Source organism: Stegostoma tigrinum, chromosome 31, assembly GCF_030684315.1.
Source record: "Stegostoma tigrinum isolate sSteTig4 chromosome 31, sSteTig4.hap1, whole genome shotgun sequence".
In the NCBI taxonomy this organism is placed as follows: Eukaryota; Metazoa; Chordata; class Chondrichthyes; order Orectolobiformes; family Stegostomatidae; genus Stegostoma; species Stegostoma tigrinum.
The window spans coordinates 12,500,818-12,514,320 of NC_081384.1; the positions used below are offsets into that span (position 1 = coordinate 12,500,818).

The window sequence follows — 13,503 nt, forward strand, 5'->3', positions numbered from 1 at the left end:
TGACTAGAAACAGCAAGCCGATGAGTGCAGTTTTTAATTTGCATTTTGTTTGGTTTTTAAAAGAACCACTTTTTATTGTTTTTGTGTGTGTATTACAAATTACTGATCTGACAGTCCTTGTTCAGGTCCATCACTGCTTGCTTGGTGTTGGAATTTCCCACTTAGAACCTGGATTGCAGATAAGCGATGAATTTTGGCTAAATAGAAAAAACATTGTGTTCTCAGTTGAGTCAATGAAAACGAAAGGATGTTTATGGTGGGTTTGCAAAGTATTAGCTGGTTAAGCCCTGATGTTTGGAGAGTGAGAGCCCAGTTTTCTGTTAAAGGGAACTGAATTGCAAGGAATGGCTGTAACTGACAGAATGGTGACTGTTCTCGGTGCTATATTATCAGAAATTTGAATAGTGCAGGAGAATTCAGTGCTGAAGCACAATGAGCCATTTGGTCCATTTTAGCAGCTGTTTGAGAACTATTCAGGTAGTCTGTCCTTTTTTTTCCTGCGGTGTTGTAATTATTATGAATTTCAAATATTTACCCCACTTGAATGTTGTACAAATTTCTTTCCGGCCCCTTTCCAAACAACCCATTCCACCTTGTCTCACACTCTTCTATCTTTTGTTTTCTCCTTATCACCTCTGGTTGCGTTACTAATTAAATGGAGATCATTTTTGAGCAAGAACGTGGACTCTGAACTGTTGATGACGTTTCAGAAATTGACTTTTCATGCCCTGCACTTTGGTTTGGGAGGTTTTGTTTTTTTACCTTGGGTGATAGTCATTGTTTAGTTAGTGTTGTGGTGAGTTAGGTGCATTATTAAAGATTTGAGCTCATAACCGATGCAATGTGAACTGTTGGTTGATTTGTTTTTGTTAGAATTCTGTCACTGCGCTGATGAGAAGTTGAGATAAATAGGGTTTCTCATAAGTACTGCGGCTGGAGAACTGAGAGTGCTCTCTCCTGCACCATTCTCCCCCCCCCCCCCCAAAAAATAAGATGCTGAAACACTTCTGGATATATTCCCCACCCTCACCCTCTAGCATTACATTCAAGTGCCTTTTTTAGCGCATGATCTGCCCTTAGTGGTAGAAAATTTGATTACAAAAACCTTGCAACGAAGTTCACATCTTTTCATTCTGAACTAATTTTACATCAAGAATATACTGTTAAGAGATCAGGGCTGAGAAGCTTAACATTGTCCATTTGCTAATCCCAGGACCAGAGGAACTCTAGTCTTCGAGTCTCAGCTCAAACCCCAATTTTAACCAGCTGGAAATTGTGGTTTGTGGGTTTTTAAGGGCAGGTTTAAGTTTGGCAGTGGTGCCCACATAGTTGAATAGATTTCTGGTTCAGTAGTAAGGAGTCACTTAAAACCTCTCTGGTTAACTTGAAGGAGGTGTAGATGTATATTTCATTTAGTGTGTTATCTATTGACATTGGTGTAATTATCTCCCCTGTCTTCTAGTAGTGTGCTGTAATCGCACCTACTTTTAATTCAGTCGTGTCCAGTGAAGTTTGCACAAATATTGAATCCTAAATATTTGTTGTTTGCCAGATTTCTTTTGGTACCTTGCATGCTGTATTCAAAACACTTTTCTCTGAGGCCTCTGCCTTTGTTTCTTTTCCCTAGATCTCCATTGTATAATCTCTTTCAAGTGCATTTTTCTCAAGAATTAAAATGTGTCCTCTTAGTTGTAGAGTCATAGAGATGTACAGCATAGAAACAGACTCTTTGGTCCAATCTGTCCATGCCAACTAGATGTCCTAAATAAATCTAGTCCCATTTGGCCCATTTCCCTCTGAACCTTCCTATTCATGTACCCGTTCAGATGCCTTTTAAATGTTGTAATTGTACCAGCCTCCACGACATCCTCTGGCAGCTCATTCCATACACACACCTCTGTGTGAAAAAGTTGCCTCTTTGATCCCTTTCAAACCTTTCCCCTCTCACCTTAAACATATGCCCTCTAGGTTTGGACTCTCCCACCCTATCCCTGCCCCTCATGATTTTATAAACGTCTGTAAGGTTGTGGGAGAACTGGAAGAGACCTTGTTGACCCCATCTGTTTTACACATTTCCCTATGCAGCCCATCCAGAAAAAAAATCCTTTTTTGTGTTGCTGTTTCAACTGGTGTAATGTGGTGCTGGAAATGCATATAGACACCAACGTTAGGTAATTTAAACTTAACTTTACTGGCTGCAAATGCTGAATCGTGCTGTTTTCGGAAATAAATTTGGTCATGTTTTGTAGCATGTTTGCAATTAAGCACGTTCCAAAATCTGATGAACTAACACTAGCTAAATTCAAATCTATAAATGAAATGTTCTGTTCTCCCACATTCCAGCATTAAATGTGGAAGCCATGCAGTACGTTTGCATATCCCAGTTGGGTATACTTTTCTGAGCTGTATGTTCCATTTCTGTATACTAGATGGTTGACGTTTTTTGAAATAGGGTCTGAGCTGTGGTTTTATTTTTGTTACCCCACGTCTCGTGCAGGAGGATAGTGCAAGACGGTCCTGAGGTGATTTGGATAGGAGAGTAAGCAAAATCAATCAACTGAATGCGATACATGTAAGGGCTTTTAAAGCCTCTGCAGTCTATGAACAAGGGGAGATTGAAGGAAGTAAGAGTTCCCACAGTTTTTAGATCCTGTGAATTTTCTTTTAAAGATATGCTAACATAGACGCACACTCCTCCAAGCCTGGATTGTGCTTGTCTGGGCACTTTCTCACTGATAATTAGATTACACACTCAGCATTTTTGTCTGTTAGTCTGGTCAGAATGTCTCATCCAGTCTTAAGCAATATGCTTCCATTTGTTCTGAACCAGATCGTTCTGGTGTAAAGGCTAGCTGGGGATGGTAAGAGAAATATTTGATAGTGAGTGCATTGACAGTGTTGGGTTTCAGAATCTGTGGTGCATTACTGTGCTGGATCCAAGCCCAATGATTTGCATCTCATCCTGTTTCTTTGAGCACTGTTCTATTTGCTGAACTCATTTTGAGGGCTTTTGGTACCAGCATGAAACGTAAGTAATTACACTGTGCCCTTCATGTTAGTGACACTGGGATTGTCCTAATCCTGTCCTCACCCCGGGATTGATTTATTTTTTGAGCAGCTGTAATCGATGATGTTCCTTGCTGGCAGGAGATTGGCAGTTATTGAAGGGTTTGTCCTTCAGTGCAAATTCTGTCATTCATTAATTTCTTAGTACATTACTGAAAGCTTTTTCAGGGTAGGCTATTTCAGCCTGTTCTGCAATTCTTTGTCATCTTTAGTGCAGTTGTTAAAGGAGTTCTGTGCTGCAGAATGTTGGGCAGCTGTTGTGTGGTTTTACTGTCGTCAACCAAAGATGCAGTTTAATGAGCTTAGGTAAGTCATCAGTGTACCACAGACCACTTTTATCTGAGTTCCAGTTGAAAGGGAAATAAAAGGAGAGACAATACCAGAGATAACACTGTATTGAACTGGAGGAGCACAGCAGACCAGGCAGCATCCGGGGAGCAGGAAAGTTTCTTCAGAATGGTCCCACCCCAAAATGTCTACTGTCCTGCTCCTCTGATGCTGCCTGGCCTGCTGTGCTTCTACAGCTCCATACTGTGTTATCTCTGACTCCAGCATCAAGCAGTTCTGTCTTTCTGAGAGACAACACCAGCATTTGTAGTGGTGCCAGAAAACATCTGGGCTTTCAGATGTGGCATGCAGTTACGATACGAAGCTGTCTCAGTTGGCATTGAGGTTTCCATGATAACACCTTCCCCACCCATGTTAGGCTTGGTGTTCTACTGTTCCTTTTCTACATCCTGTTTTTGGTCAGTACAGTGACAGATCATCTATGTTCCTCTTTTTCACAAATAATCTTTGCTTTTTCACTTTGGGAATTCTATCTCTGCTTCTATGGAAGTGCAGCATTTTTGAGTTGGTCACAAAAGGATTTTTCAGAGCATTGCCAATTGTCTGTCTTGTTCTTTTCCAAGTGCATCACTTGGAAAAGTTCCTCCGGAGACGCTTGTGCTTCAGCCTGTTGCCAAATGACTGTCTTTCACCTGTGACCCCTAAAGTTGGGAACAAAAGATCTCTCGTAACGTGCAGCATCAGAATCAAGCTTGCACATTGCCGAGACACTTGGAGTTCTAACAGAAGATTGTTTGATTACAATCCAGGCTGGGGAACCATGGCATTTTTTCTCCCTTGCTCAACAGCTGCAGCTAACATCACCCACCTTTGGACAGACGTTGGTGGGAGTGAAGAAAGTGTATCCTGGAACTTCTTCTGATATCTGATCAGCTAAGTGTACTTCCTAAGTTAGTGATTTCCAAACTCTAATATTTTGGATCCTTATGAATGTTCAGATTGCTCCAAGATCCTTTGACACAATCAAGTAAATACCAACGTATGTTGACTGAGTACCAATCAACTTCTTACACGAAGCTGCATAAAATGATGAAGGGTCTAGGCCCGAAACGTCAGCTTTTGTGCTCCTGAGATGCTGCTTGGCCTGCTGTGTTCATCCAGCCTCACATTTTATTATCTTGGATTCTCCAGCATCTGCAGTTCCCATTATCACTGCATAAAAAGAATATGGCATAACAGACACTGTCATACTGTTTCAGAAGTAATGTGCTGGTAACTTTAAGTGTAAAAATGCACCAACAGTCATTCTCCCAGGTAGTCAAGCTAATGTAGCACCATGCCCCTTTCAATATGCATGTTGCAGTCTGGAGATACAGATAGTAGTGGCAAAGACTCCAATGTTTTCCTTCACACAGCTGACCAGGAATCTCTCTTGTTACCGCCTGTTGTTGTCACGTGTTGGAAGGATTTGCAGGTTTGATGCTCAACCTGTTTGGCCACATTATGAACACACCTTCCTTGGCAATCATGTCCCAGGGTGTGACTTGAATTTGGAGCTCCTTGCCTCAAGGCAGGAACACTACCCACCTCCCAGCCAAGGTCCATGTATCTTTATATTTTGAAGCCAGTGTTGTAGACTGATGAAAAACTCAGTACATCATTGCTGCAGCTGGACAGTATAAAACATATTTGATGAATAAAATGCAATAAAAGCTTTAACTTTCTTCCTTTATGCACCTTATTTTGTGAGTGGTCCTTGAAAGTTACATGTGTTATTGTATTGCCTGTAATGAAATCTTGTTTTAGAGAGCTGAGCATTAATTGAGTAATGGTCACTTGGCTGAGGAACTATACCCCGATGAGGGAATTCAGATTTTCCAGCTGAAGGGGCAGGAGGTTGGAGCAGGGAAAACGTGCATGATTTTATTGTTGAAATACTGAGAAATGGTAGAAGATGGGTTGGGCATTGATCACCTTAAAAATGGGAAGATACCTGTATAAATTTGTCTTTCAGACATAGTATTAACAAAAGAATGTCCTTCATTATTAGAGGGCTAGAGTTTAAAAACAGGAAGGTTATGCTGCAACTTAGAGGGAGCTGGTGGGGCCATGCTTGGAGTATTGGTGTACAGTTAAGGTCTCCTTACTTGAGAGAGGAGAGGATGCAGAGGAGGCTCACTAGATAGATTCCAGCATTGAGAAAGTTGTACCAATGAGGAAAGATTGACTGGGACTGTACTCTTATGAAATTTAGAACAATGAGGGGGCATCTTATAGAAACATGTAAAATTATGAAGGGAATAGATAAGATAGAAGCAGGGAGGTTGTTTCCACTGGCAAGTGAAACTAAAACACAAGGGAAAGCCTCAAAATAAGGGGGTGCAGACTCAGGACTAAGTTGAGGAAGAACTTGTTCACCCAGCGGATTGTGAATCTATGGAATTCCTGAGCCACTGAAGCAGTTGAGGCTTCCTTGTTAAACTTTTTAAGGCAAAAAAAGTTTTGAATGGTAAGGGAATTAAAGGTTATGGTAAGAAGGTGGGTAAGTGGAGTTGAGTCTATGAAAAGATCAGCCAAGATCTTATTGAATGGTGGAGCAGTGTCGAGGGGCCAGTTGATCTACTCCTGCTCCTATTATGTACATATGCTTTTTAGAGTTAAAGAGTAGGGTTATAATCAATAGTCAGAGGCAAAAAGTTAGTACATTTCCTTTTGAATGCTTAGGTGCCTTGGCTTGCAAAACTGTTCATAGCTTGTACAAATTTATTTTGAGGTTGCATTTCATGGATTTGAGCATACTTAAAGTGGCACAGTGAATTGGAGTAAGATTCAGCAACCTTTGGGGCAGCTCAGTGACTCAACGTGTGGAGATCGCAACACTGATGACTGGGCATTGTCCTGTGATTAGCATGCTTATTGTCCTTTCCTGCCTGAGATTTAACCTAATAGCATCATTGGACTGGGAGTAGAACATGCTTTCTGCCCCATAGGTAGGATGTCCAGATTTCCTGTCTCTTTCTAAATAAAATATGCTGGTGTACTCGGTTTACTGAAAACAGTTCAGATGTTCTGGTTTTCATTGTTTACTTGTATGAAGTGGAAATAAAGTTTTGTAGGAACTTGTGTGAAGCAGAAGAGCTCATAGAGGTGCAATCAAATGTTGGGGTTAAATTTTGTTGGAGCAAAGAGAACTATCTGTACTATATAACTTCTGTTTTCTTCTCCTAGAATGTCATTTCATCCTAGATAGTTCTTTTCAGTTTGCCATGGTTATTAATACCAGTAAACCATTACCAGTAAATTCCAGGCGAGCAATGTTCTTTCCAAGTTGCATGGTATCACTATGTGAATCTTCAGATAAATAGGATAAAGCAGGAATTTACTAGTTCGGTACAAATACTAGAATCATATATTCCTACAGTGCAGATGCAGGCCACTTGTCCCATAAAGTCTACACCAATCCTCTGAAAAGCATCCATCCAGTCCCACCCTGCCCTAACCGTACTCCCTGTAAACCTGCATTTCCCTTGGCTAAGCCCCTTAGTCTGCACATCCTTGGACATTATAGACAATTTTAGAACAGCCAATCCACCTAATCTGCACATTGTGGGAGGAAACCGGAGCACCCAGAAGAAACCCACACAGACATGGGGAGAATGTGCAAACTTCACATGTCACCCGAGGCTAGATAGAACCTGATCCCTACCACTGAAGCAGCAGTGCTAATCACTGAGCTTCTGTGCCACCCTGGATTACTACTATAGTGCACAATTTCATGATTTAACATTTAAGACACAAAAAGGCTTCATTCGCGTCTAATGTTTTAATACTTGATGTTTTGTCGTGGTGTTTGTGAATGAACCGTATTGCACTGCATCTCAGTCTTTTAGGGTTCTTGATGCTAGTCACTGTTCAATGAGCACTTTTGATTTATTGTATAAAAAAGTACTGTGAAATTTAGAATAACGTGCTACTATGCAGAAGCTATATAAATAGACTTTGACATAGTCAGTTATTCCATGCAGGAAATAAGTTGAAAGATTTTGTCGCCAAAAATCTAACCTTTCATTGACCTTTCTTCAATGTATTACAGAATTTCAGGGTGTCTTTAATTATAATACATGGCAACTTGATTAACAAAAAAGTCGCCAATACGTTGCCTCCCTTTCATATGCTGGCTTATTATTGTTCACTTCCATGCTGTCCTTCTGCCCCCTCCTAACATCTCTTCAGAAAGCCCCATTGACTTTGAAAGCTGTCGCTCTATTTCCCTTTTTCAACAGTTTTGATCAGATGTAACCTCCCAAATCCTAACCGTTCCCAAAACTACAGGTCTGAATCCCTTCAGTCAGTTTTTCATCTTTGCCACAGTAGCGAAATGGCTTTTTCAAATTCACGGGTGGCATCCTGTGTAACTCTGGAGTTACTGTCTGTTTTTGTTCTCTGGATCTGACCAAACTACAGCATTTAATAAGGGTGATCACACCATCCTGTTTCAAAGGTCTCCGTGGTGACCGGCCAGATGGGATTCCATTTGCCCAGCTCCTTTCATTTGTATCCAATTATGGTTAAAGAATCACGTACAGTATTGTCTCTTCTATATCATCGTCTGTGGTGTCCCCAAGGATCTTCTATTGTCCTTTCATATTTCTTGTTTGTTATCTCAACGATGTCATCTGAAAACGCATACAGTGGCGGCCACAAACAGTAGTTGTCACTGCCTACAGCTGAGTACTAATGCTCCTGCAAAGGGTCTCAGGATGATTTAAGCATGCGGGGCAGCTGGCAGTGAAGAAGGCACATAGTATGTCAACCTTTGTGGTAAGAGAATTTGAGCAAGAGGAAGGATGTCTTGCTGCACTTGGACCAAGCCTTGGGTCAGACCACATCTGGAGTGTGATGTGAAGTTTTGGTCCTCTCTACTGAGGAAGGATGTTCTGCCTGTGGTGGGACTGCAGTGAAGGTTTACCAGACACCATCCCAGGATGGCAAGACTGATATCAGGAGAGACTGGATTGGTTAGGACTACATTCACTGGAGGTTACAAAAATTCAGGGGAATCCCACAGGAACCTGGAAAGTTCAATGCAGCAAGGATTTCCCAATCACGAAGAGTCCAAAACGATAGCATCGTTAGATATAGTTCTCAGGGCTAAAGGGATCAGAGGATATGGGAAGAAAGCAGGAATAGGGTTTTGAGCTGAGTGATCAGTCATGATAATGAATAGCAGAGCAGGCTTGAAGGCCTGAACGGCCTACTCCTATTTTCTATGTTTTATTGTGTTAAAAGTACTACACAAATCCAGGTTGTTGGGCAACACATGCTTTTTAACATGGTTGTTTAACCGCTTTAAAATTAAAACAAATTAGTTTATTTGACTAAAACGTGTAGTTATCATGTATGTTCTACTGTATTTACTTATCTAACTATCAGGAAATTTTAGATTCAGTTGCACTAAATTCTGGTAATGGCTGTGTTTTTGGCTTTTTGTTCTTTTCCCTGTAAGGATAGACAATGCAGGAATTCATGTGGACATAAACAGTTCATGGCATTGGGCCATTTTGTTTGATTGTTTGGATGACTGGCATTTATGGAAACACATCATTTTGCTTGAGTCTCCAAGGGATCCTATAGAGAAATCCACGTGATGACATTTTCTGACTATAAAGTGCAACTTTACCAGTAGAGACTGTCCTGATTAAGTTCAGAAAAGGCAGTTTTGCAAGCACAGTGTGTGCAAATGTAATTTAGGAGTCACTTACAATTCAGAAAACTGCTTTTCATGCAAGAACTCCTCCCCCTCTTCTCCAGGTCTCTTCTCCCCGCCCCCCCCCCCCCCTCCAAAAAAAAAATTAGCTTGCCAGGTTGTCCAGACCTGAGCTAAATTCCTCTGGATGAATGGTATGTTCACTGTAAGCTTATGTTTGTGAAGAAAGAACAAAGCTTCTGTTTCATTCACCAGAGCGCAAGCTTATTGCCATAACTGCTCAAGATGTTCCTAGTGTTTTCCAACCCATACTTTATCGTTGCGAAGTTATAACATTGTACTTGGCACCCTATGGTTAAGTCTCCCTAGTTTCATCTTCCATGATGAGCAGACCTCAGCTGGTAAGCAAGAAACTCTGCCAACCACATTTTTTTTTCTGTCAAAAGTTCTGCCAGAGACGGTGGAGACCGTGTTTCATCTGTAATCTATTCCATTAAAGATTGTTGGGTGATAGTGCAAAACTGAGCCTTGATCTCTCAGCAGATGTTCAGTAAGTTTCCTTTCTATTCTTCTGTTGATTTCGGATTTTAAAAAGCAACAAGATTTGCCCTTGTATTTTTAATTTTTAACTTCACCAAAGCTGATAAAGGCATTGTAGGTTCATTTCCTGATCCTTGAGGTTCCATGATTCTTTGCAAGGTCAAAATAAACTCCACGTTTTCCCCACGAGCAAATTTTCTCTTTAAACTGCTGCCAGTCTCTAACTCATATTGTATGTATGTTGTGACAACACAAGGAGCAAATGCGTACATTACACTGGTAGTACCAGGATTTACATATAGTTTGCAGTCTCACTGAAAGCTTTCTTGGATATAAACTATATTTGGAATCTAGATCACCAGCGCTAGACATGTCAGCAAGTCAGTCAGTATAGGAATTGCATTTTCCAAAGCTGCTGGAAGAAGGAGGGTTTCAAGGAGAATTGTGGTTTTTGGATTTGATATCGGTGACAATCACCATGTACCTCTTTACCAACTGAATCCTTCATAGGTACCAGCACTGCTATCTTACAGAAAACCAAAATTGTTCTCAACCACTATCCAGTTGATTTGTTCACAATTTTCCAGAATCTCCCATCCATTGTCTCTCTCAGGCTAGCTGTGCCCAGTTCTGTGAAATTAATTTACTTTTGTTTTTATTAATAGTGCTTCATTTTGGATTCTTCTAGTTTATCACTAGCAATTATCTCAGTCTTTTGAATTACTAGACATATAAGACATCACTAGAGCAAATGATTTGGGGTGACACGACATAAATATTCACCCTTTGCATGATGTATGGCTAGAGTACAATAATTTTGCATAAAAAGCTAATGCATGTGGAAATCACTTAAAAGCTGCCACAGCAAGTGACTTGCTGTGATTATAAGAATACATTCCTGGCGTTATTTATTTTGGAAAGTAATGTAAAAATAGCACCTAGTACATTCAGGATTCTGGCATGTTCAGTCACGCCCTTGTTCAGTGCTAGGTAATAGACAATGCTCCCAGCAAAGTGTGTTGAAACACCCTAAAACTACGTGCCAAACACACCACTCCTCCCTTTCCCTTTCCCTTTCAACCTTTATTTGGCAACATCTTGGTCGACTCCTCATTCACCCGTTCATTTTTCCATGCAAGCATAGGGGAAGGTGGTGTAAAACACAAGGTGTGTGTGTTGCATTTGACCTGGACTTTTACTTCGCTGTTTCTCACTATTCAGGGATCCAAAAATCTTTTTGAAAATTAATCAACTATTTACTTGAGACTGTTTTAATGTGGTACACTCAGTATCACTTAAGTAGCTCAATGCAATCATTCTCTCCTCTGTTTGGCAGATCAAACACTAATTTGCTTACAATTTTTTATGCAACATGTCAATTTGACTCTAAGATGTGACCCTGAAGTTCTGCTTCCCTGATCATTTCAATTCAGCATCACTACTCTGACAATTCTGTTTGTGATAATTCCAATAAAGCTCTTCCTAGCTTCTAGGCTTAGCGTTGACTTCAGTTATTTCAGGCCATAACCTCTGACTTCAGGTATCTGGACAGCAGTTATTTGATGTTAATGACGGGAAGCTTTTAGACAAGTAACTGGAGTTGGAGCTCAAGACCATCAGCCAGAGACAAATGGGCAGAGGACCTACCCTTAGACAAATCATTACTGTGCTATTCCCACTTACACCAGTTTTAGACTTATCATTTGTTATTTCTCAGTAATTCTGGGAAGGGGGCAGGAAAATAAAAACATTGTAGAGTTTATATATTTGTTTATGGGATATCAAAAATGTTCACTGGGACAGCATTTATTCCTCATCCTCAGTTGGAGTCAGTGTTTTAATGAGTGGGTGAGGAGGGATTTAAAAGCAAAAGATTGAAAATTCAGAGATAATGGGAACTGCAGATGATGGAGAATCCAAGGTAACAAAGTGTGGAGCTGGATGAACACAGCAGGCCAAGCAGCATCTTAGAAGCACAAAAGCTGACATTTCGGGCCTAGACCCTTCATCAGAAAAGCCTTTTCTGGTGAAGGGTCTAGACCCGAAACGTCAGCTTTAGTGCTCCCGGGATGCTGCTTGGCCTGCTGTGTTTATCCAGCTCCACGGATTGAAAGTTTAATTTTTTTTTAACAAAGTCCATCAATCTGATTGAAGCGTTCTCTTCAGCTGGCTATAAGAAGCACCATCTGTCAGAAAGCATTCATGTACATCTTTCGAGCTATCCCAGCCTTTTCTGTGGCTCAGTACACATACACAATCAAATTTTCGTAGTTTTCTTACAGAGGTACATTCCAATTGTTGCAAAATCATTTACTTTGGCTTTTTTTTTTATTCAAATGTGGGACATAGATGTTGCTGACTAGGCCAGCAATTATTTTCCATCCCTAATTGCGAGGCGGCAGTTGAGAGTCACATATAGGCCAGACCTGGTAAGGACTGCAGGTTTCCTTTCTTAAAAGACCTTGGTGAACCAGATATTTGTTTCATGATTGCTATTGGACTGGCTTATTATCAATTTAAAATTTAACCATTTGATATGATGGGATTCAAACTCATGCTCCCAGAATCTCAAAACTGGGGACTACTATCTGACCAACTCTCCCTTTGCTATGAAGTTGAATTGTGTAAATTCACAGTCAATAACTCAACTTAATAGAGACTGGGTGGAACATAATTGAATTCTGAAATTATTTTGCAAATAAGCAAATGATCATTTATGTACACCTGTTTTAATCCAAAACCTTGTGGATGAATTTATATCCAAATTTGTACTGCATGTGGATGAGTTAAACCCTTACTTGTTAAATGTGCAAGTTTTGCTGTTTACAGAAATAGATTTAAAGTTTAGCTCTTCAAACTTTCCAAACTCAAAGGAAAAAATTTGTAATCTGCAAGTTTGACCTTTTTATGTCAATCACTAATTTCCCAGGCAGGGGACATTTGAACTGTTGAAGCATGCACTTAGTTATTCTGAGAGGAATTTTTTGTCTGGCGAGAATAGTGTGCTGATCTCAAAGAATGCATTGGATCAAGCATGTTTAAAGTAAACTTTTTACTAATGTTTATGGAAGCTATTAGAATGAGGACTTTTTGAAAAGAGCCTTTTTTTTTGCAGTGAACTCTATTGACTTTCGTCTGCATAAAAAAAATACTCAATCGGCGCTGGTTGTTTTGCCATGCCTTGCAACATGTCATTGAGATCAAAATGTAGCCATTCATTCATCCTTGCATATTCCCTCCACAGCATTTTTTTGATCGGGGAGGTTACCTCTAGCTTTGTTTCCTGCCTGGATCCCTCCCTTAATTTTTCCCCATGACTGTAAACTTTACATAATGAAGTCATTCAACAGGTTAGAACGTTGCAAATATTGTCTTTTGAGTCACAAGAAGTTCATAATTTGAGTTTAAGAAATTAAGTTAGACTTTGTGCAGATATAGCAGATAGTACAGATTACAGCATCTTGGTGGTAAATAGGGCACCAGCCAAGAAGGCCTTGGATAGTGGTGAACTTTTTGTTGTTGGAGTTGTACTTGTCCAAACACATGGATATTATTCTATTACATTCCTGACTTGTGCTTTCTGGATGTTGGAAAGTGTTTGAAAGAAGACTGTGTTAGTGTTTTAATATTTGTTGTATATTGTTAGCAATATAGTCATCCTCTCATCTCCCAAGCTGTGAATGTAGATTTCTGAGGTTATGTAATGAGGGCTGTTAAATTAGGAAATATATGTAGACTCTGGCAAAATGTAATATTTCTGAGCATTTACAGAAGGATTACTTAGGTACAATAGCTTTAAATAATGCTGTAAAAATACATCAAGCCCATAATAAGGAAGTTAGAGCAGACTGAATCCTTTGGATGTTGCGGAATTTCTTCTGTCGTGAGCTCATGAGTTTTGG

General features: G+C 40.1%; 1 protein-coding gene across 3 annotated transcripts in view; it reads left to right on the top strand.

Annotated features, from left to right (window-relative positions):
• LOC125466370 (ORM1-like protein 3) overlaps nt 1-13,503 on the top strand; it is a 42,703-nt gene that overhangs the window by 6,569 nt on the left and 22,631 nt on the right. Inside the window, exon 1 of one of the 3 annotated variants that reach the window (XM_048560782.1) lies at nt 2,845-2,861. The exons of 1 other annotated variant lie outside the window; for it this stretch is intronic. The gene's annotated coding sequence lies outside the window, so the exon portion shown is untranslated. Of the gene's footprint in view, nt 1-2,844; nt 2,862-3,354; nt 3,373-13,503 lie in introns of those variants that run through there. One more of the 3 variants, XM_048560783.1, reaches the window with a different exon arrangement.